This window comes from Hyaena hyaena, unplaced genomic scaffold (assembly GCF_003009895.1).
Source record: "Hyaena hyaena isolate Hyena2069 unplaced genomic scaffold, ASM300989v1 scaffold_462, whole genome shotgun sequence".
Lineage (NCBI taxonomy): Eukaryota > Metazoa > Chordata > Mammalia > Carnivora > Hyaenidae > Hyaena > Hyaena hyaena.
Window position 1 is genome coordinate 607,573 of NW_024081092.1, and position 24,746 is coordinate 632,318.

A 24,746-nucleotide genomic window follows, 5' to 3' on the forward strand; every position below is an offset into this window, starting at 1 on the left:
CCCAATGGAAGCTTAGCTGAAGTACAAGTACTTCCATCTCCACTTGTCTATGAAACTTTTGTGATTATATACATTATATACATGTATACATATCCTTTACTATATGCACGGATTTTTCTAAGAACTTGACATGATGAATTTCATATACTCTTTAGAACAATCCTACAAATTAGGCACCTTTATGATCTCCATTACATAGACTTGAATAAAGGGGCTTAGAGAGATCAGGTAACCTGTCTATAATTAAAAAATAAATCGGAGGAATTAAGGCTGGGACACAGGTTGTTTTATTCTAGAGCTCAGACTCTTGAATGCAATGGTTTACTGACTTTCCTATGTAGCAATAAATCACATATCATGGAGGATAAACTTCTGTAGAGCAATGGTCTTTAAGCTTTTATCCTTGAGTAGCACCAAATGAAAGTTTTAAAACCGTATTTTATATATAGTCTCACATATTTTTAAGTAGATTACAGATTATTTTAAGCATAATTATAAATACTTTCAGAGGATATAACTTTAGAGATATTGCAAATAGTACAGATTTTAAACTAAAAAATTAATGCCACTTTAAAAAATATATCCATCTTATTCACTATCATCCATGTTAAAAAATCCCAAACTCTATTATCATCTGAAAATTTATGAGGTTTTCTTTTTCAACTTCATCTCATATTTTAATTCTACTATCCCTTAGAAACATACTAAATGTTATATAAATTATGCTTGATTAAAAAAACTTTTTTGCAATGAAAATAGATATAAAATTAAAATTGCTTTTTAAAAATTTTATGTGAGCGTGTAGCAACATGGATGGACCTTGAGGGTGTTATGCTGAGCGAAATAAGTCAGGCAGAGAAGGACAAATATCATATGTTTGCCCGTATAGGAGGATTAGGAGGAACTTAACTGAGGAACAAGGGGGAGAAGAAGGGGGGAAATGGTGGGGGAAAGGGAGAGAGGCAAACCATGAGAGACTCTTGAATGCTGACAAAAACTGAGGACTGATGGATGTGGGGGGAAGGAGGGTGGGCATGGAGGAGGACACTTGTGGGGATGAGCAATGGGTGTTATGTGGAAACTAATTTGACAATAAACTATTTGTAAAAAAAAAAAAAAAATTTCATGTGAGCATTAATTTAATATGGTTTAATTTATCATTAAACATTTTAGCCATAGCAACCTATCAAAATAACATAAATATATTTAAATGTTTTATAAAATCTTAAATATAAGAAAAATAAAATTTTAGTGAAAGTTTATTTCTTAATAATATTGGTGAAAGATTATTAATTAAAAATTAATTTAGTTATCTATGGATTAATACTACGAAGTTTAAAGTTTAACATAAATCTATTCTAAATTTCAAAAACTAAATCTAGGTCCTGAGAAAATTTTGTTCTCAAAAATAACTACATTGGAATCAAAGATTTCATACAGTAATTTCACTTAATTATTTGAACTCTATTTTAGTAATATACCAAAAATGACACACTGATCCATCATCAAATAATCTGATCCATCAGCTGCAACTCAACCAAGAATTTTTCATGAAAGCAATCTTATAAATTATGAATTTATTTACAAATCACTCAACTTGGAAGACATTTGCTACCTAGTTATTAAAGTCATGCCCTTTAGCAACACTGGCACCAATATTTTGAATTCTGTGTTAGACACCATGTAGTTTTTACCCCTTCTGATAATGTGCTTTGTTGAGTACGGATTCAGGATGTACCTTCAGAAGATTTTTCTTCTGAAAAGTAGGAAAAGGGGGATTGTATATAGGGCAGAGGTAAAGGAGAACCTTTAGGAACCTATCCATTCAAGATTCATTTTAGAACAATATATTTGGGAGGAGGGCTTAGAAATAAATTTCCTTAACATTCTTTGTACCGTGTACCCTGTAGAAAGTCTTAGTGAATCTGCAATAGTGTTGTCTATCCCAGTTTGAAGATAATTGCTATAGAGAAAAGATTGTTAGAGCTATGCAAACCCAGCTTTAAATTCTATATTCCTTACCAAAAGTATGACCTTTATCAAGTTAACTTTTTTTTGAGCCTCAGTTTCTTCATTGGTAAGAGATGGAATAATTAATACCCATGTGGATTCTCATGAGGAATAATTCTGATAGCAGGTGTGAAGCATCTAGTATAGAATCTGGCACAAAATGGATGCTTCCTGAGTAGTACCTGTCATTTCTATTAGCTCACTGCATTTGATCAATGGGTGCTCATCATGAGAGCTACTGGCCAAGAATATGAGGGCACTCCCCCTGCAGGAAAGTCTCTTTTGCCACAACTCCCCTCCATCAGGACCCATCCCAGCACCAGACACCTCTCCCCTTCCTAAACTCCATTGCTCTACAGAAACCTGCCTGCTGCTTGCCTTTATCCAACATTAGGGTGATCTTGGAAAGTAGGATTGCCATTTTGACAGTGTTCTCAGTGTGGCTTATGTTTCTTTACTCACTTCTTTGGCTAATTTTCCAGATACTGAATCTGGGAAAGCCTCCAAAGTTATTCAGAAAGGACATCTGAATAAGAAACACATGGAATTTGTCAGAATATTGTGATATATGCTCAGAAATAGTTCAAAGATACAGGCTGAGCAAATATCTGACCTCTTTGTGACAGGTACTCGATTATTAATATAGATCATCTTGTTATATTAACTCTTAAATGAACTGTGCATATCTTGTCTCTTCAAACAGACTAGAAATGCCTTAGATGTAGGGACCAAATCTTTTGCTTTGATTTTTGACAGAGACAGAGACTCTCACATCTTTGTATTTAAAAGAAAACCAAATATAAAATATGTCTCAGTCCTTAACTTATACCATTTTATAGAGATTGGGAACAGGAAACATACATTTCTCTCCACAAAATCTTAAGGGACCCTCAGAAAGCTCTACTCCGCTGCTTGTTAAGAGACAAAACAGAGAAAATTGTCGTTGATGTGAATACTATGAAATTTTAAATAAATGATTTCTACTTTACTTCTTCAAACAGTTCATTATTTGGCCAGTAAATTGCCTTGGAAAAATAAGAAAAGATTATGCCAATATCAGTAGATTCTCTTGCTGAGATTTTAATTCTCTTTTGGAAGTGCAAGTCAACGAGGAAATTCTAGGCTCCAAGTAATAACAATTTATACTTGAAACCTTTGAAATATCTTTTACATAGGTGATCTCATTTGAACCCCAGGGTGACTTGTGATATAAATAACATCATTGTCCCAATTTACAGATGAGAAAACTTAAGTGTATACAAGTGACATGTTTATTAGTTAACACACCTACATTCAAGCTAGTAATTGAAGGAATCAAGGAATCAAATATAGTTCTGCTCAATTTCAACCTGTGCTTTTTTCTGTACACTGCAGTTGGGTTGTAACTGTGCTGACTTGCTGATTTACCTTGGAGGCCTCTTTCTACTATGGACTACAACATGAATTTATGAGCTTGCTGTTTACATCTACTAACAGCAAGGTGCAGAATGTGTTACTGTTTCACTCCTGTCCAAGGATTCCCCACGATGGGAAATCTAATAAGCCAGCAGGGACCTTGTTAGCAGTTGCAGATGCCAAAAAAGCTCAAAGTTCTTTGTGAAGGGCAGTGACAGTTGCCCAAATGACTCTGTGTTAAGCCTTCAAATCTGCGTGTTGTGTTCCTACGGGAAATTAATAAACACAGTTTCCGGCTCATCATAACAGTACAAAACTTTAGCTTGTCAATCCATGACTTTTCTCTTTTGTTTCCTCCCCGATAGTACTCTGGAGAGTTTTTCTGTTTGTTTGTTTGTTTGTTTGTTTTTCAACACTGAAGCCTATCTCCGATCCCTGGAGATTCAGATTTAATTGGTACAGAGTGGGCGCTCAGGCACTTGGAGTTTTAAAACACCCAAGTGATTCTAATGTGCAACCAGGGTTGAAATTCACTGGTTTAGGCTAAATTGCTTTCCATCCTCTAAACTTGAGCTCACAATTTAAAAACTTTACCTCTGAATATATTATTCCCTTCACTTGAAATTTTCTCCTCTTATATCCTGACAAGTCCAAAAATGCTTCTGCCTTTGAAATCCCACACCACACACTTCTGACTTAAAATATTTTCATGCTGATAACTTCTTCAACACATATACTTGAAAATGATGTTTAAAAATGTGGCAGACACTGGATGGACATCTTATTTAATTCTGATGCCCCTTTCTAGAAGCCTGGGTTATAGAAGTTACACTTTATCATGCCTTGTAAATTTTGATATGTGAAAAAGTACCTAGTTAAATCTTCAGAACAAAGTACATTTATTTGATTTAATTTTATTTAAAGTGCATCTCAAACCTGTTTTAATATTTCTTAGAGTTTCAGTGATATAACTGGAGAAAATAAAGCAGAAAGATAGAAAAATGTACATTAGGGAATGTGAAGATTGAAGCGACGTGACTGTTAGGCCCCCCTGGCTACATTTCCCCTAATTATTCTCCTAATGTGCAACTTAACTCAGGAACTCTGAAGTGCATAGCCTCACAAGGTTACACACAATGATGTAAGGGGGTCATAATTGATGGCTGAGTACTTTAAAAAGGCTTATAATTTCAACTACTTTCAGCAGAAATATAATATTGCAGATCAAAAAAAGATCTTGGCTCTGAGCAAGTCCCTGGGAACAATGGAAGCATTAACTTTCAATCCAATTTCAGGCTTTCTCAAAGTACTAGCTCTACACCATAAATGTAATTAATTAGCATTTATGTTTATTAGAAAATACTTTTAATTTGACTTAGGAAATTCCTTCAACAACAGGGAATGAAGCAGTGTAATAGATGTAGCAGTGGGTGTTGGCTTCTTAACATGTAATTATTAGATGATAGTTAAGGTCACAAGTGCTCGAAAATTTCTGTGGTTCTCAAAAATATGGTCCCAGAGGCAGCAGCATCTCCTATAAATTTGTCAGAAATGGAAATACTCCAGCTCTAGCAGAGAACTATTGGATCAGAAAGTCAGTGGGTTTCACCACTTGTGTCAGAATGAGTCTTCCAGGTAATTCTAATGCACAGCAAAGTTTGAGAACCACTGCTCTAATTATTTGTATTGTTTGCACAAAGACAATGGTGGATGCTTAGTCATAGTCATTTCCATAAACTCAATAAAGGACAGCAGGAGAATTATTTCATATGCCATCATTTAAAATTATTTATTATTTTAAATATCAGACTAATTTCTCCTGTTGGTAACCTCAATGTGTTTTACACATTGTAATCATTTTCTTTACATGCATATTACAAATACACAGCATATATATAATTTACACCATCCAGTGATTTTTTTCAACATTTCTCAGATCTTATCTCTAGTTTATAAACACATCTATGAAACGATCTTACACATCAATTGTCCATTTCTTCATTTAATTATCTGAAACTTATTTTAAGGTAAAATTTTTAATGGTTTTCTGTATTCTAGGTCTATATTCTATATCCTGCAAAGACTCAAAAATAGTGACCCACACAGCAGAGTCATTTAGTTTACTGAATTGTACAGACTGAAACAAACAAACAACTTTATAGACAAGGGGTTATTCAAGCTGTATTCTTGCCTGAATTGATAGTGCTTGGTGCATTTGGTACATTTCATCAGGTGTGCTAAAACTTTGTTAGTATATTAATGCTAAGGCTAACTGTTTTTGAAGCAAAGATAGGGTAACTGACTAGCCTAGTCCCTGTGTGCCCCAGGCTGTTCTGGGTTTAGCACTGAGAATTCTGTGCCATATGTAAGGCCAATTTCATAAGCATGCATATGAATGTTCCCCACTGAAAGCTGCCTGTACTTGGTTTAATGCTCTATTGTTCCTATTTTGAAATTTTTAATATTTTTGAACAAGGTATTCCATATTTACATTTTTCACTGGGCCTTGTAAATTATATAGCTAATCCTTGTCCTGGATGGGACAAGGACCCTGTAATCCTAGGCAAACAGAGATAGTCATCCTGCTAAGGTTCTATGTAACGTTCTGTCATTGGCTTCATTTGATAGGACAGTTCTATAAAATACGAGTCAAATGATCTTAGTAACACTTTGCTTTCTAATTAGGCAAGATCATTTAATGGTATTTTCATATGCAAGTCACCATTTCCCTGTATACCTACAATTTTCAGTAATGAATATTTTAACATATTTGCGTTATAAGTTATAGTTCACAAATTTATAGTGCACTTTCAGACACATTTTCTCATGTGACATTTCCAGTAGTGTACTAGCAAGATTAATAACCAGATCTTGGAGGGGAAATGGGTCACAGGGGCAGAATATACTGTCTTGTAGCATCTGCCAATTTTCATGGTGTAAATTCCAATGATTGTTAATTTCAAGGTACCAACTTGATGTCTTTGAGTAAAGAGTGGAGAAAAGAATGCTGTCAGCTCTCATAGCAGATAAGAGTCAAATGAGAACAAACTGAGGACTGATGGGTGTTGGGGGGGTAGGGGGGAGATGGGCATGGAGGAGGGCACTTGTGGGGATGAGCACTGGGTGTTATATGTAAACCAATTTGACAATAAACTATTTGTGAAAAAAAAAAAAAAAGAGTCAGCTCCAACACGTCACTGGATGTTCCTCAAATAAGGGAGATAGAATAGGTATCACCATACTTACAGTGCAAATGAAGAGGTTGTGCAATCTGGATGAGATTAAAGGTAGCATGTCTTTTGAGTGGCTAATGCCAAAACTATCTTTCTAATTTTCTTATTCCAAATTCCATGTTCTTCCCCTTATACCATTCTGTCTTTCTTATCACTCATATCTATAAACTTGTGTATAGGAATTATTGCAACCAATGCATGGGAGCATACATATGCCAAGGGTGAAAGAAATTTAACATCAAATAAAGTTAGTTTTTAGGGAAGCAAAAATTAATAAAAATTCTACTTATGTTAAATTAAAGGCAATTTTGAGATGCCTCAGCAGCTCATTTGGTTAAACATCTGATTTTGGCACAGGTCATGATCTCACAGTTGGTGAGTTTGAGCCCCGCATCGGGCTCTCTACTGTCATCAGAGAGTCAGCTTTAGATCCTCTGTCTCCCTCTCACTCTGCCCTTTCCCTGCTCGGACTCTCTTTCTTTCTAAAATAAATGAAACATTTAAAAACATTTTTTTAAATAAAACAAAATTAAGGGTATTTTTAAAAATTGAAGTGTAGTTGACACACAATGCTATATCAGTTTCAGGTGTTCAGCATGGTGATTCCCCAACTCTACGTTATGCTATGAGCACAAGAGGAATTACCAACTGTCACCAGACAACACTATTACAATACTTTTGACTGTATTGTCTATGCTGTACCAAGGGTAATTATTGTTAAGATGCCTTTGATTAAAATCACTTGAAAATATATTTGAAATTTTCACAAGGGAGTTTGCATTTTCAACCTTCAATTTCAAGTAGAGGCTTATGCTTGCATAAGATGAAATGCCATCTTCATAATTCAGTTATATTCAGTTATAAATGGAAATATTCATATATTTTTAAAAATTTCATGTTTATTTTTGAAAGAGAGAGAGAGACAGACAGACAGACAGAATCCGAAGCAGGCTCCAGGTTCTGAGCTCTCAGGACAGAGCCTGACATGTGGGTCAACGTGTGGCTCAAACTCACGAACTACAAGAGCACGACCTGAGCCGAAGTCAAAGACTCAGCCAACTGAGCCACCCAGGAGCCTCTGATTCATATAGTTCATTTGCCTTTGTTACTGCTTAGTTATCACTTGGTGACAAAGATTTTTTTGCTATTACAACACTTTCAACTTCTCTGTGGTAGGCATTAGGCTGTGTTTCCTTATGTTCTTATGGAACTTAATTCTCATAGTAACTTTGTAAATAACATATCATTAAGCCAACTTTCAGGTGGTGAAACTATGGCATACAAAGGCTCAGTGGTTTATCCAAAATCATTCAACTGGTAAGTGGCAGAGCCAGGATTTGGGCTAATTATCTACCAGATTTTGAAGCTCTGCTCCTAATAATTCTGTTACACTTTCTTAGTTGATACAGGAATACCAGTTGTACTAAAATATAAAAATCCCTGAGATGACAATACATCTCTTCTCGTTCCAACAGTACCCTTGTTTCCCTTAATTCTTTTCAATGAAGAAGCTGAGGCATCTAATTCAGCCCAGTTTTTCATAATATTCTCTTTCGGGGTAGAGAAGGCCCTATCGTGGTGGTTCCCACTCTCCCTCTGTTTTTGGATGAGTACCTTATAAGCTTTGTTTAAATGGTTTAGTCAGCTGGCTCAGTCAGATAGTCATAAAACACAGGAAGAGCTGGAATTCTGGAAGTAGTGCCACCAATATATAAGGCCAGATATTCATCTCCTTAAGCCCAATATTTGTCTCTAATTGAATTCCCTTAATGAGTTTCAGAAGTCTGTAGTAGGGTTTAATTGCATCTCAAAGGTTGAGTTTTAAAAGTCATTTTAAGTAGAAACTATCATCATGTTGTTACACTTTGGATGTCAACTCAGCTTAGGACTAATACTTTCCTGAAACAATTTTTGTCCACTGGAAACCTAAAATACTAGTTTACTCCATTGTTTAGAATCTGGTTTGTATGTAGATCTAGAAAATAAGACTGTGCATCAGCATGCAAGTCAGGGACTTTATTATTTAATGAAATTTTCCCATCACAGAGACTATTCTAACTTACAAATGTTAACTCATGTCATCTTTATAACACATGACATAAGTGTTGTTATTATCCTCACTTTTCAAATGAAGAACTTCAAGTAAAGACAGGTTAAATTTACCAAGAATCATCTGGCTATTAAGTGATAGTATCAGGATTTTAACCCAAGTAGTCTATTAATCACTATTCTCTGCTTCCTCTAAAACTTGGTCTCTCTATTTGAAAGACCTGGGGACATGACCTCTCCTATTAATGATCCAATTTTGTTACCTATTATCTGTGTGACCTTGTCAAGTTATTCTGAATCTCAGTTCCCTCATCTCCAAAATAAATGTAATAATAAGGATGATATAAATCTTTTGAGAGGAGTAATTCAGATAATGGGCGTGAAAAGATTTTAGGAACTGAAAAAGTAGAGCTATTGATACCAGCAGTTGTTATTAGTTACAGGGACTCTCTGGGAATTTGTAAAGTTATTTTGTTAGGATATTGGAAAGAATTTGTAATTTTCCTCTTTTTATTCTTTGCACTTCATCTTATGTACTCCAGCTCATTCTTACAAATATCATCAAAGTTTCTCTAAAAATAAACACTTGTTTAAGTCCCTCTATGTAATAACACATACTTTCTTCTTTTTTAAAACAGGTTTTTAATGTTTTATTTATTTCTGAGAGAGAGAGAGAGAGACAGCATGAGCAGGGGAGGGTCAGAGAGATAGGGAGACACAGAATCTGAAGCAGGCTCCAGTCTCTGAGCTAGCCGTCAGCACAGAGCCCGATGCGGGGCTCAAACCCACGAACAGCAAGATCATGACCTGAGCCGAAGTCAGACGCTTAACCAACTGAGCCACCCAGGTGCCCCATACTTTCCTCTTTTTAATCATTTATTTTCTTTGTATTATAATTACTTATTTATGGTCCAATTCTTAACTACATTGAGAATTCTAAGACAGAAGGATCTGCATCATATTCACTAGTTATTTCCAGTGTATTGCAAATTGCTGGCACATAGTAGATGCTTTATAAATACTTGTTGAATAAATAAACATGGGATATTTATTTCTCCTCTTAAAACATGCAACCCAGTTGCTGACATAATTCAAAATCAGTTAAGCTAAAATATAAAATGAGTTAAGCTACAAATATTTTGAAACATGTCCATAATGTTCCTCGGTTTATTGCTGAGTGAAAGGGATCATGGCTGTGAATCTGGCTCTTATGTATTTGTTGAATAGGCCATTCTTTCAATATTCTCCTGATGGACAAATTAATTGTATGTAGAGAAAGATCCAAGGAGCTTGTATGAAAACTAGTTATGCTGTTGCTCCACATGGAGGAAATAGTAGTAGATGTTAGGAAAGAAAGGATAGATGATTCTTCATTCAAACAAAACATGTTAATAGAAATAATTATTCACCCATAAATCATGGGGTACATTTTGGGAAATCCCACTGGGACAGAAGAACATATAATGGCTAGGGAAAACAGAATTTCACGGCCTTTTCCTATCTTCTGCAAAATGGGATAAAGTGGGAAAATATTGTAGAACAGTGGGGTAGGAGGAAGAAAGAAATGGCAAGTGAGAAAAGGTAAATTAAGAATCGAGGCTTCAGGCTGTTTGTAGCGAGTGTGATGGCTTCAAGGTTACTTTGCGGAGTTGGATCCCTGGCCGCGCAGGCCTTCAGGGCCCGCGGTCCCAATGGAGTCGCCGCAGTGCGCTCCATGGCATCTGGAGGCGGTGTTCCTACTGATGATGAGCAGGCGACTGGGCTGGAGAGGGAGGTCATGATGGCTGCAAAGAAGGGACTGGACCCATACAATATGCTAGCCCCAAAGGCAGCTTCAGGCACCAAGGACGACCCTAATTTAGTCCCATCTATCACTAACAAGCGAATAGTGGGCTGCATCTGTGAAGAGGACAATAGTGCCGTCAACTGGTTCTGGCAGCACAAAGGCGAAGCCCAGCGGTGCCCTAGCTGTGGAACAAGCTGGTGCCCCACCAGTTGGCCCACTGAGCCTTTGCACTAACTTACTCAAAATGTGCTGTAAAGTTTCTTCTTTCCAATAAAGACAAGCCATTGGCTCCTTCTCCTATAAAAAAAAAAAAAAAAAAAAAAGAATCGAGGCTTCAATGTGAGATGCCCTAGCCCGAAACTAAAACCCTCAGCATTTAGTAAATCCTAGAGAAGAAAAAAAGGAAAAGTCTCAAACAGAAAAATCTAACACATACCCATTTATTGTGTTCAAAAAACCAATTTGTTCGAAATTCTATATGCACAACCAACCTGATCTTTAGGTGTGGCCCTGTAAATGAATTGTGGCTAAAGAGATATAGACAGAAGGTACTTAGATCACTTTCAGGCTTGACCCATATATTCTCCCTATAGGACGCTCTAAACACCTGGTTCTCTTATCTCCCAGGAATATGCAGAAGATCCATCAGAGAGTTGAGGGATAGCAGAGTCACTACAATAGCCACATAAAAGGCCACTCACCAAATATTAAGATCCAAAATGGACTTGGTGTGAGCAAGTGATCAGTTTTTATCAGGTTAGATCGTTAACATTTGGGGTCTTGTTTGTTATCGTTCTCATATCTTTGTCAGTGTGGGCTACTATAACAAAGTATCATAGGCTGAGTGGCTTATAAACAAAAGAAATTTATTTATCGTGGTTCTGGAAGCTGTAAATTTGAGATAAGGTACCAGTATGGTCAAGTTCTGGTGAAGGCCCTCTTCCAGTTTGCAAATTACTGGCTTCTGGTTGTATCCTCACATGGCAGAGAGTAGAGAGGGGAAGTAAGCTCTGTTGTGACTCTTATAAGGACACTAATCCTATTCAAGAGGGCCCCATTCTCATGACTTCATCTAATCCTTATTAAATCCCGGAGGCCCGCCTTCTAATATATCACATTGAATGGTAGGGTTTCAACAGGTGAATTTGGAGGGGCACAAACATTCAGTCCATACATTCTAGCATGTTACTCTAATTTCCAAAATTATATAATAAATTCTCTAAACTTAATAACTTGAAAGGTCTGGAGTAAAAGAATATTTTGGTACTTCACTTACTCCTACAAAAGTGCTGTTGTCTTTTATGAAACACAGGAGTCAGAACACTGTAGGAGAATACAGTAAAACCTTGGATTGGGAGTAACTTGTTCTGTGAGTGTTCCACAAGATGAGCAAGCATTTCTAATAAATTTTAACTTGATAAGCAAGTGAGGTCTTGCAATACAAGTAGTACGTGATGCTGAATGTTACATGATCACAACTGAACCAATGGTTCTCTCTCTCTCTCTCTCTCTCACACACACACACACACACACACACACACACACACACACACGCACTGTGGGATTGTGTCTCCCATGCTCAGCTGCTTGGTCTCAGGCCATGGTGTTTGGCAGAAATCAGTGATTTTTCAGAACTTTGAAAGGTGCCCACAACTGGAACTAGTGTATTTTTTGTCACTTCAAAGCACCTGTGGACAGTCCTTTGTTTTTCCATACAAAAGTAAGCTTAGGAATGATTTGCTTCATTCTAGGCCAGGCTGTCTGCAGATATAGACTTGTTCCTCTGCTGTCTTATTGCCAGTTGCATTAAATACAGTAGATGACAGGAGTTTATTAATACTGTACTATAGTCAACATCATGTGAGTATATACAATGACTCTCATACAGAAAAAGGTTGAAAAGAAAGGCAGTAAGAAGGAAACGATTATGGTGGAAGTTAAGAAGGAAATTATTGAGAAGTACAAAAGAAGTATGTGAATGGCCAAAATTGCAAGGCTTTATAAGAAGTGTATGTTGACCATTTGCACAGCATTAAAGAAGAAAGAAGAAATAAGGGGATAGATTTGTTGTGGAATGAATCATCTGAGCTTACATTATTTCTTTTTATTTCTTTAATGTTTTATTTATTTCTGAGAAAGAGAGAAGAGAGACAGCATGAGCAGGGGAGGGTCAGAGAGAGAGGGAGATACAGAATCCGAAACAGGCTCCAGGCTCTGAGCTGGCAGCACAGAGCCCGACGTGAGCTTACATTATTTCTTATGGGGAAATTAGCTTTGATATACAAGTGCTTTGGATTAAAAGCATGTTTCCAGGACTAATTATGCTCACAAACCAAGATTTTACTGTACTTGATGTTAATTTTACAGCAAACACTAAGGAAAGTATTTCTGCAAACACTAGGGAAAGGGATTGTAACAGAAATTCTAATGTTTTCACCAGCACAAGTTCTCTTCTTTTCCTAATAATAAATATCCTAAATGTAGTGGGGCACATGGTCACTAGCTGGAGGTTACATTTTTCAGTTACCCTTTAGAGCTAAGTGTGGCCATGTTTGTTTGACCATAGGGATAAAACAGAGTTGATGAGAGACATTTCTAACTCACACCTTTAAAGGGAGTGGACATACATTCCTCTACCCAGTTTTTGCTCTTCCCGCCAATGAAGATGAAGCTATTAGAACAAAGATTTAGAGACAGATGTGGAGAGTCGGGCACGGTAGAACTGCACTACCAGTTCTGGATTATCCATCTCTGTTGTTTCATGAGAACAAAATAAACATCTTTCTTTTTTAAGCCACCTTATTTGGGTTTTTTTTCTTATAATATTTTAAAATGAGTCCTAATAAATAGAAGGAGAAATAGAGTAACTTAGCAATATCTTATAGAACTAATGACCTGTGAAATCTTGGAAGGAGTCCTTAGAATCATAGTTGCTTTTGGTATATACATAAGTGATCCTTCTTATCCTTATTAATTAACATATTTCAAGTACTTCTGCCTATAACAAATCCTTTTTATCAGTATATTCTTTTCTACTTAGTTAAGCACTAAAGTGATCATTTCAAGTGCACAAGCTTTCAAAGTTTCTAGTGATAAGTCACCCACTGTGAGGTCAATGTCACATGATTTTGATTTTACTATAGGATGAAAATGAAAAATAAATATAGTTTGGGGTAAAATTGTTGATAAAAAGATAATAGAATTCTAATACTATGAATAAATCTTTAAAAATAAATCTTAAAAAATAAACCTTTAAAAATAAATCTTAAAAAATAAACCTTTAAAAATAAATCTTTAAAAAGATTTTCCTCATTGTAGTATAACAGAGGCTTCCCACATTTAGCAAACATTATCTTATTTGATACTCATATGAACACTCAAAGATAGATAGTACAGAAGTTTTCTATTTGATAGATGGAAAAGATGTGCTATGTGAATTTAACTGGCTTGCCCAGGGTCTCATGTCTTGACTTCAAGTGATCTCTCTTCAAGGATGGTAGTATACTTATCAAATTTCTAAACATTTCCCACTGAGATTGTGAGCTCAGGATTCAGTATTGATTTTGGACTTCAGCTCTGCCGTTTGTGATCTATGTTGCTCTAAACAGATGACCTTGCCTTTCTGACATACTTTTTTCTAATCTATAGAATGGGGATAATAAATAAAATTTACCACTTAGGATAAGGTTGCAAAAGGTAGAAAAATTGTTTACTAAAGTACCTAACATTTAGTAACCTCTCAAAAACTGTTGCCTATTAGTTTTTTCTTAATTTTAATTTTTAAAGGAGGATAGGTTTACAGAACAATAAAAAAAAAGTACAATCCTAGGGAGTACAATTTATATTATATTTTATAATTTCATTCTCAAGAGCACAATACAATAAAAGTTGGATGGTATCCCCAGAGTTTTATGCGTAGTAACCTTAATGAATTTTTAAAAAACCTTGATAGATTTTATTTCACACGTACTTGGCACTGTAAACAAGCTTCTATTTTGCATTTTTTCCCCTGGATCCAGCTAAAACTCTACTATAAAATTCTACTGAAATCTATAACTAACTAAAAAAATAATCACTTCAGTTTCTTTCCTTTTTTTTTTTTTAAATTTTTAATGTTTTTTATTTATTTCTAGGAGAGAGGGAGAGAGAGAGAGACAGCGTGAGCAGGAGAGGGTCAGAGAGAGAAGGAGTCACAGACTCCGAAACAGGCTCCAGGCTCTGAGCTGGCAGTCAGCACAGAGCCTGACGCGGGGCTCGAACCCACGAACCACGAGATCATGACCTAAGCGAAAGTCGGAAGCTTAACCGACTAAGCCACCCAGGTGCCCCAGTTTCTTTCCTTTTTTAAAAAATTTTTTATTTAAATTCTAGTTAGTTAACGTATAGTGTCATACACACACACACACACACACACACACACACACACACACACCACATCTTTATCCATTCATCAGTTGATGGATGCTTGGGCTGTTTTCATAGTTTGGGTATTGTAAATGATACTGCTATAGCAGTGCATGTATCCCTTTGAATTAGTATTTTTGTATTCTTTGGGTAAATACCTAGTAGTGCAATTTTTGGATCATAGAGTATTTCTATTTTTAACTTTTTGAGGGAACTCTATACTATTTTTTAGAGTGGTTGCACCAGTTTGCATTCCCACCAACAGTGCAAGAGGGTTCCCCTTTCCCACATCCTCACCAACACCTGTTTTATCTGGTATTGATTTTGGCTATTCTGACAGGTGTAAGGTGATATCTCATTGTAGTTTTAATTTGTATTTCTTTGATGATCATTGATGTTGAGCATCTTTTCATGTCTGTTGGCCATCTGAATGTCTTCTTTGGAAAAATGTTTATGTTTTCTGCCTGTTTTTAATTGGATTATTTATTTTTGGGGTATTAGTTTTATAAGATCTTTATATATTTTGGATACTAACCTTTTTCAGATATATCATTTGCAAATATCTTCTTCCATTCAGAGGCTGCCTTTTAGGGTTGTTGATTGTTTCCTCTGCTGTGCAAAAGATTGTTGTTTTGATGAAGTCCAATAGTTTATTTTTGCTTTTGTTTCCCTTGCCTCAGGAGACATCTAGTTAAGAAGTTGCTATGGCCAATGTCAAAGAGGTTATTGTCTGTATTATTCACCAGCATTTTGACGGTTTCCTGTCTCACATTTAGGTCTGGCATCTATTTTGAATTTGTTTCTGTGTACAGTAGAAGGGAGTGGTCCAGTTTCATTCTTTTGCATGTTGCTGTCCAGTTTTCCCATCACCATTTGTTGAAGAGACTGTTTTTACAATTGGATATTCTTTACTGCTTTGTTAAAAATTAGATGACTATACAGTTGTGGGTCAATTTCTGGGATTTCTTTTCTGTTCCACTGTTCTGTGTATCTATTTCTATGCCAGTACCAAACTGTCTTGGTTACAACAATTTTGTAATATAACTTGAAGTCTAGAATTGGGATGCCTCCAGCTTTGCTTTTCTTTTTCAAGGTTGTTTTGGCTATTTGGGATCTTTTGTGGTTTTATACAAATTTTAGAATGTTTATTGTAGTTCTGTGAAAAATGCTGCTGGTATTTTGATAAGGATTACATTAATTGTGTAGATTGCTTTGGGAAGTATAGACATTTTAATGATATTTGTTCTTCCAACCTATGAATGTGGAATGTCTTTCCGTTTCTTTGTGTTGTCCTGAATTTCTATCATCAGTGTTTTGTAGTTTTCAGAGTATAGGTCTTTCACTTCTTTGGTTAGGTTTATTCCTAGGTATCTTATGGCTTTTGGTGCAATTGTAAATGGGATTGATTCTTGAATTTCTCTTTCTTTTTTTCAAGTTTACTTATTTATTTTGAGAGAGAGAGAGAGAGAGAGATTGAGAATGAGTGGGAGAAGGCAAAGAGAGAGGGGAACAGAGGATCCAAAGAGGGCTCTGTACTAACAGCAGAGAGCCCAATGTGGGGCTCTAACTCAGGATCTGTGAGATGATGACCTGAGCTGAAGTCGTAGGCTTAATCAACAGAGTCACTCTGGCACTCCTTAATTTCCCTTTCTGAAGTTTAATTATTGGCATATAGAAAGGCAGCATAGGTGCCTGGGTGGCTCAGTCAGTTAAGCCTCTGACTTTGGCTCGAGTCATGGTCTCACAGTTGGTGGTGCTGGTAGCTCAGAGCCTGAGCCTGCTTCAAATTCTGTGTCCCCCTCTCTCTCTGCCCCTCCCCAGCTCACANCAAATTACTGGCTTCTGGTTGTATCCTCACATGGCAGAGAGTAGAGAGGGGAAGTAAGCTCTGTTGTGACTCTTATAAGGACACTAATCCTATTCCTCAGTCAGTTAAGCCTCCGACTTTGGCTCAAGTCATGGTCTCACAGTTGGTGGTGCTGGTAGCTCAGAGCCTGAGCCTGCTTCAAATTCTGTGTCCCCCTCTCTCTCTGCCCCTCCCCAGCTCACACTCTGTGTCTCTCTCTCAAAAATAAATAAATATTTAAAAATTAAAAAAAAAGAAATGCAACAGATTTCTGTATGTTGATTTTGTATCCTGTGTCTTTACTGAATTTGTATATCAATTCTAGCAGTTTTTTGGTGGAGTCTCCAGGGTTTTCTATATAGAGTGTCATGTCATCTGCAAACAAAGTAAGTTTTACTACTTCCTTGTCAGTCTGTATGGGTTTTGTTTCTTTTTGTTGTCTAATGTGTGGCTGTGGCTAAGACTCAAGTAGTGGCTCATCAAGTGGTGAGAGAGGACATCCCTGTCTTGTTCCTGACCATAGGTGAAAAACTCTTGATTTTTTTCCCAGTGGGGATGATATTAGCTGTGGGTTTTTCATAGATGGCATTTATTATAATGAATATGTTCCCTCTAAACCTATTTTGTTGAGAGTTTTTAGGAATAGATGTTGTACTTTGTCAAATGCTTTTTGTGTATCTATTCAAATGATCGTATGGTTCTTATCCTTTCTTTTATTAATCTGATGTATAGCTTTGATTGATTTGTGAATATTGAAACACGCTTGCATCCCAGCAATTATCCCACTTGATCATGGTGAATGATTCTTTTAATGTATTTTTAGGTTCAGTTTATTAGTATTTTATTGAGAAAATTTGCATCCATGTCCATCAAGGATAGTCTCTGGTTTTCTTTGTTAGTGGATTATTTATCTGATTTTGATATCAGGATAATGCTGGCCTCATAGAATGAATTTGAAAGTTTTCCCTCCTTTTGTATTTTTTGGAATAGTTTGAGTGTAAATAATCACTATGATCCCCTTAAAATTAACAACAAAGAAGAAAAATATAATGATTCATAGTCTCTGGCATGAAATTGACTGGCTTGAAATAGATGGAGACTAGAGTTAACCCTTGTTATTTATAGATGTAACGTTTTAATTTTAGACCAGATTTTCCCAAGCAAGTGTTTGTAATTTATAAACCAAACAATTTTTAAAACAGTATTTGGGGAAATAAAGGGCACAGGGTGAAAGGAGTAAATGGGTTCTATGGTCAAATATGTTGGAAAATTTTCTAGTTAAACAGCTTTCTGTATTATAGAAACTCCCAGATTTCTTATTCTATGATGTGTTAAAAAGGATATGTACCATATATATTTCCCAAATAATTTAGTCTAATGGTCAACTTTCTATTTATTCTACTCTATACAGAAATGATAATAGCTATTTGCAGAATGCAACATTTAGAATAAAACCTACATTATGTTTGCCCTAAGGCTGTTTCCCGTGTATCAATAACTATAATATTATCTTGATGATGCTACAAATTGCATTTCTTGATTTGTGAATAAAGCCAATGTACAAAAGTATTGTCAATTTCTTGACCAAACGAAGACTCTTAGTAGTAGACTCTTTTATCTCCTCCTTCTATTTAAAAGTGAACAGTTTTGCTTGTATCTTTGTTTTGTTTGTTTATTTTTAAAATTAAAGCTGTAATTAGTTTTTATTTTTTTAAGTTCTAATTTTGAGATAGTTTTAGGTTCACATACAAATATTAAAAAATAATGAGAAATTTCATGTGTCCTTTATTCAATTACCCCCAATGGTATCACCTTGAAAATCTGTAATATAATATTATAGCCAATATACTGTCCTAGTAAAAGTCCAGATATAAGACATTTACATATTAAACTAGCCTTACATGAGGGATGTTGGGCTGTGATTTTCTTTCTTTCCCTTTTTCTAATGATATTTTCCTGTTAGCTTTATGCTATTGATTGATTTCTAGTTTGATTCAATTTTGGTAAAATAACACAATATGTATGATTTCAGTTCTTTTAAAATTTTTGAGGTTTATTTTATGTTCTAGGTTAGAGTCAATCTTAGTATATGTTTTTTGGACATTCAAAAAGAATGTTGATTCTTTTGTTGTTGTGTGAAGTGTTCTGTAATTGTCAATTGGATCTTTTTCATTCATAGTGTTGTGAGTTCTTATATATCCTTGTGGATATGTTGTCAAGCCTTATCAATTGTTGAGAAAGGGGTATTAAGTTCTCCACGTATATAATTGTGGATTTGTCTGTTTTCCTTTCATCTTTATCAGCTTTTGCTTCTTATATTTTGGATCTCAGTTGTTTGGTGCTTACATATTTAGGATTGCTATGTCTTCTTGGTAGAATGACTCATTTATCATCATATGATGTTTCTCTCTGTTATCTCAGTGTTAACTGTCTACTAATGGTCTTTTCTCTTCAAGCATGAAATTTTCTTGTGTGATAAGTAATTTGTGTTTGAAACCTAAACATTTTGTGTATTATGTTTTGAGACTCTTGATCTTATTAAGTCTTCTGTTATAACTGGCTTTCTCTGCTTCAACACCAGCAAGGGAAAGGGAAACAGATAATGCCTCATAACTGCAAGGTAGGGATAAAAGTCCAGGTTCTCCATTTGACCTGATTTCCATGGAGCCCCTATACTTTCTGCCTATGAAAGGTAGGAATGCCTCATTACTGCTCCCCACCTGGCCTCCACACATAACACAGATCAAATGGCCTCAATGTCACTGGGTAATAGTAGAGGCCTTGCCTCACCATAGGTCTCCTTTGACACCAATCCAGCAGAGAACGAGTGAGTCACCTTTTTACTGCTAGGTACGTATGGAAGTGCAGATTCTCTGCATCACCTTCATGTAAGGTATGGGGAGCGGTTCCTTACTGCATGGTTGGGATGGAAATCTCTGCTATTTATTTATTTGCTTGTTTGTTTGTTTACAAGTGTAAATTCAAATTAGTTAACATATAGTGTAGTCTTGGCTTTAGGAGTGGAACCGAGTGATTCATCTCCTACATATGACACCCAGTACGCCTCTCAACAAGTACCCTCTTTAATGCCCATCACCCATTTAGTCCATCCCACAATCCACCTCCCATCAGGCACCCCTCTGTTATCTGTATTTAAAGGTCTCTTAAGATTTGCTGCCCACTCTGTTTTTAACTTATTTTTCCTTCTCTTCCCCTATTCTTATCTGTTGAGTTTCTCAAATTCCACATATAAGTGAAGTCATATGATATCTCTCTTTCTCCAACTGACTTATTTCACTTAGCATAATACCTTCTATTCCATCCATGTTGTTGCAAATGGCAAGATTTCATTCTTTTTCATCACTGAGTAGTATTCTATTATGTATGTATACACACACACCATACCTTCTTTATCTAGTCATCAGTCAATGAACATTTGAGTTCTTGCCATAATTTGGCTATTGTTGATAGTGCTGTGATAAACATTGGGGTGCATGTACCCCTTCAAATCAGCATTTTGAATCCTCTGGGTAGATTTCTAGTAGTGCAATTGATGGCCATATGGTAGTTCTATTTTTAATTTTTGAGGAGCCTTCATACTGTTTTCTAGAGTGGTTGCCACATCATTCCCACCAACACCACGGAAATACAAACAATTATAGGAAAATTGTATGAAAAATTATATGCCAACAAACTGGACAATCTGGAAGAAATGGGCAAATTCCTAGACACCCACACACTACCAAAACTCAAACAGGAAGAAATATAAAATTTGAACAGGCCAACAACCAGCAAAGACATTGAATCTGTTATCAAAAATCTTCTAACAAATAAGAGTCCTGGGCCAGATGGCTTCCCAGGGGAATTCTACCAGACTTTTAAAGCAGAGTTAATACTTATTCTCCTCAGACTTTTCCAAAAAAATAGAAATGGAAGGAAGCTTCCAAACTCATTCTATGAGGCCAAAACCAAACAAAGACCCCACTAAAAAGGAGAATTACAGGTCAATATCCCTGATGAAACTGGATGAAAAATTCTCAACAAGATAGTAACAAATAAAATTCAATGATACATTAAAATAATTTTTCACCGTGATCAAGTGGGATTTATTCCTGGGAAACCTCTGCTTTTTAGTCAGACTTCTCTGACACCATGCAGCCAGGGGATTGGAACACAGTGTTAATTTGATAATGATGGAGGTCTAGTCACCCCAACCAGCCTTTCTTTCTTCTCTCTCTCTCTCTCTTTTTAATTTTGTTTCATTTCATTTTCTTTTTTGGTGTTTAAATGGAGTATACTGGGTATTGCCTGAAAGCTTTCTGCCCTACTTCTTGACTTTTGGCTACAGAGAGCAAGTTTTTGTTGCTTTTTAGTTTGTTTTATTTTTGTCTAAACCTCTTGCTATTTTCAGGCTTCTTCAGCAATAGATCTTGAGGCAAAAAGAAAGCACAAGGGACTCACTAACATGGTTAAGAGATCCCAGGGTCTTTAGCTAGTCTGCCTTATCTTCACCATTGATGTTATTCTGTTTTATATACTACATATAGAGATTTAAGTTGTACTTAAAGAGAGGAATAGGGAAATGTCTATCTACTCCACTTTCCCATAAGTGGAAGTCTATGTACTTTTATTAGTTTATTGACTGTGATTCTTTTTTATTTTTGGCCATGTAAAAATTCCATTGTTTTGGCACAAAGATTTCTCCCAAGATACCCACCCAGAGTGGAGTAACTAGTGCTGAGCCAGATAACAGAAGCAGGATTGGGAGTGTATCCGTGACCAAAGTTTTGCTATGTCTTTGGTACCCTAGAGAAACCAGAATGGGACATACATATCTGCTGTGGTCTGAAGTATGATGTTTATCTAAGGGGAAAAGCACTTGTGCCATTATTTGTGTTGAGAACTGAAATAACCATGCTTTTAATGGAATCCATTTCTACTGGAATGTACAATTGTGAAATAAACTATGGTTATTCAGACTTAAGCATTTGGCAGACATTTTCTTGATATTGAACAAAATAAGTATGTTACCTAAAAGAAAACAACTGCTGATATTTTTAACCAATGATACAATTTGAGTTTTCAAGCAAAAACAGAATTTTGAAAATTGTGATTCCATCACTATAAGCTCAAGAGCTTCTCCATACTTTAAAACATTTCTGATGAGATTACTTATTGGTGATACTAATGAATGTGATTTTTTGATATTGTGTAATGGGATATTTCAAAATATGACAGATCTCAGTGAACCAATATTTTATAAACGACCTATGATTGATATTACAAAATAAATATGGAGAAAAATCAACTCTTGATGTAAGAGAGGCTTGAGTAGAATTTAACATAAGAAGTACAAAAACTTCATTTGTATGGTTTCAGATTTGACGGTGCAAGTCAACTTTTAAGAAATTACCACTTGTTGAGTTTTGGTGTATAAAAATAGTCAGACCCACAATTATCAGAAAATATTTTAAAAAAGACTTCTTATTCTAACTTTATATCTGTGTGAGACTGAGTTTTCTTCACTTTTTAACTAAATTCCACATCATGCTATTATTGAGTATAGAAGCAGACATAGAATCCAGATGTCTTCTTTTTTTTTGCAAAAATATAAAACGATGCCATGTTACTTTCTGTTTTTATAAACTATATTTAATTGTTACTTGTATGCATATAATGTAATTTTTGTTATTTTAATGAATAAATAAATGTTTTCAAATTTTTCTTAGTTTCAGTTTTAAAAGTGGTAAGTAGAAATAAATATAACCCACATTAACAAAAACTGGAGTTCTCCATATTTTATATGAGTTGTAAATAGATACTGCAGTCAAAATATTTTAGATAACAAAGCAGTTATACATGAGATGTTGTTACTTTGTCTTTAGTATCTTGAAGTCTCTCAACTCATATTTGTTAGATATATATATATGCATAAAAATAGAATACACCTAGAACAGGTACATTATTATTTTGCTCCTTAAAGATCTTCTGGGACTTTAAATGGAAAATAAGATTATCCTTTAGCAAAGAGCTGTTTTCTCCTGCAGTAAATTCAAATGATGAAAAAATATATAAAAGCTCTCTATTATAGATAAATACATATCATGAAGACGAATAACTTTGCTAAATTATAAGGAAAGATTACAAAGACAGGAGTGGCGAAAAGAAAACATTTCTTGTGTATATAGTAAAAGCTAGATGTGTGTACATTCTCACAGTAGCCTAAACAGGTAATTATTAAATACACTTTTAAGGAATAAGATTCTCATAATGTTAAAACTGATACTCAAATATATTGCTATATGCCTTAAAAATCAGTGTCTCAATTCACTTTATCAGGCCCTGCTCCACTCTGGGAAATTCTTCTCCCTCTTTCTCTCATGTGGCTTTACAAGATGGCATTTGCCAGTACATAATACCAGCACTTCTTAATTCTTAGCAAAGATGACACATGGCTTAAATAAATTACTTTACTTTCTCAATATTCACATTTGGCTAGGACAATTTGCATTCCAGTTCAACTAGTCAGAGGGAGTAGAAACAGAAGAATCATTAAAAACTATATAAATATATAGGACCCAACGGTCTATTTTTGCTTTCTTTTTTTTTTTTTTTTTTTTTTACAGAGAGATCTCAGGCTATAAGATGATCACATTTGTTGCTAAAAGTTTACTGAGCACCAAGCAATAATATCCCCAAACTCTAAACTATTCTGTTTTTAAGGTTTTGTTTTCTGAAAATAAATAAATTAATAAATTAATTTAAAAAACTGTGAGTTTCTACCACCCAAATGTCTGAACAATGTCATTGAGACTAAAGAAATCTGTCCACTAAATTTAAAATGCCTCCAAATGTTCAAAAAGTCAGTTTCTAACAGGCGATCACTGCATCCTGGCTAGAGAGTTTCTAATGACCAGATAAAATGTATTCTGATCTTGCCACATTTTTGCTTTGGGAAACAAGGCACTGAGTAAGAACTTAACAGGCATATGGGAATTATGATTGACTTGTTTTTTGTGAACCTAGTACACAAGTATTACTCGTCCCTGAGCATGGCTTCTGCGTTGGATCTCTTATACGTATATAGCAGTCCTTATTTTATTTCAGGCTTTTTAAAAAGTTAATGTTATCTCCTGATTAAAGAAGCACATTCAAAGCAAGCCCGCTTGGAAAGTTATACACAGGATACTTGTTTGAATTCCCTACATGTTATTAGAAGGGTCCTATTTTCCTTGTGAACTTGGAGTGAGGAGAAAAAGGCTATCCTTTGAGCCAGATGAGTTGAATCAGCTCATTCGACTGGAAGGAGACACATTGCTTCCTAAACACACTGGAATAACTACTTAAAATGATGCTTTAGTTTAATCAGTGAATATTAAATATCAGAGGGCTGTTGTGAGGATTAAATCATCTAGCCTGTGAGAAATGAGAATGTCTGGCACGAAGAGATTTTTATTGGTATTATGATCAGGAACATTACCTAATCAGAATACCAACAAGGTTGCCACGGTGGTAATTCTGGGGAGTTAAATAACCCAGGCTTGGAAAAGTTTTCTTGTTCTGAGGTCCTTACAGCCTTTCACCTCTCTTCTAAGTCAGTGAACATCATTTATACCAAGCTGTTCAGCTTTCTGATTCCCCCAGAATGGGTAAAGATGTGGCCAGAGAGGACTGGAGCCTTCCCATCACTACAATTTCCCACGCCACTGAAATAATTTCTTTGACATTAAGATTTACACAGTTAGTCTCAATGGCATTTAGTTACTGAGTCTGTGTGATCATTTCTGAAAGTCCTAATAAAGTCCATTCCTCAAGCACAGAGACTGAAAACTAGGCCATTCTTTGAGACTTCAGTGTGACTGGCCGCTAGTCTTTCTCTTCAAATATGCACATTTACAAAACATTATTTAAAATTTCAAAGCTTCAATTTTCATTTTTTACTTTCTTGAACTGCTGAAGCCCCAGCAAATTAAGAGGCAAGATACTCCCCAGGGATGTGTCTGGCAGTCACAAAGAAATAGAA

General features: G+C 35.5%; 1 protein-coding gene and 1 pseudogene across 1 annotated transcript in view; one reads left to right on the forward strand and one right to left on the reverse strand.

Moving 5' to 3' along the window:
* Positions 1-24,746, reverse strand: part of TYR (tyrosinase) — a 96,980-nt gene that overhangs the window by 55,254 nt on the left and 16,980 nt on the right. The gene's annotated exons all lie outside the window — the stretch shown is intronic.
* LOC120246245 lies at positions 10,297-10,768 on the forward strand (annotated as a pseudogene).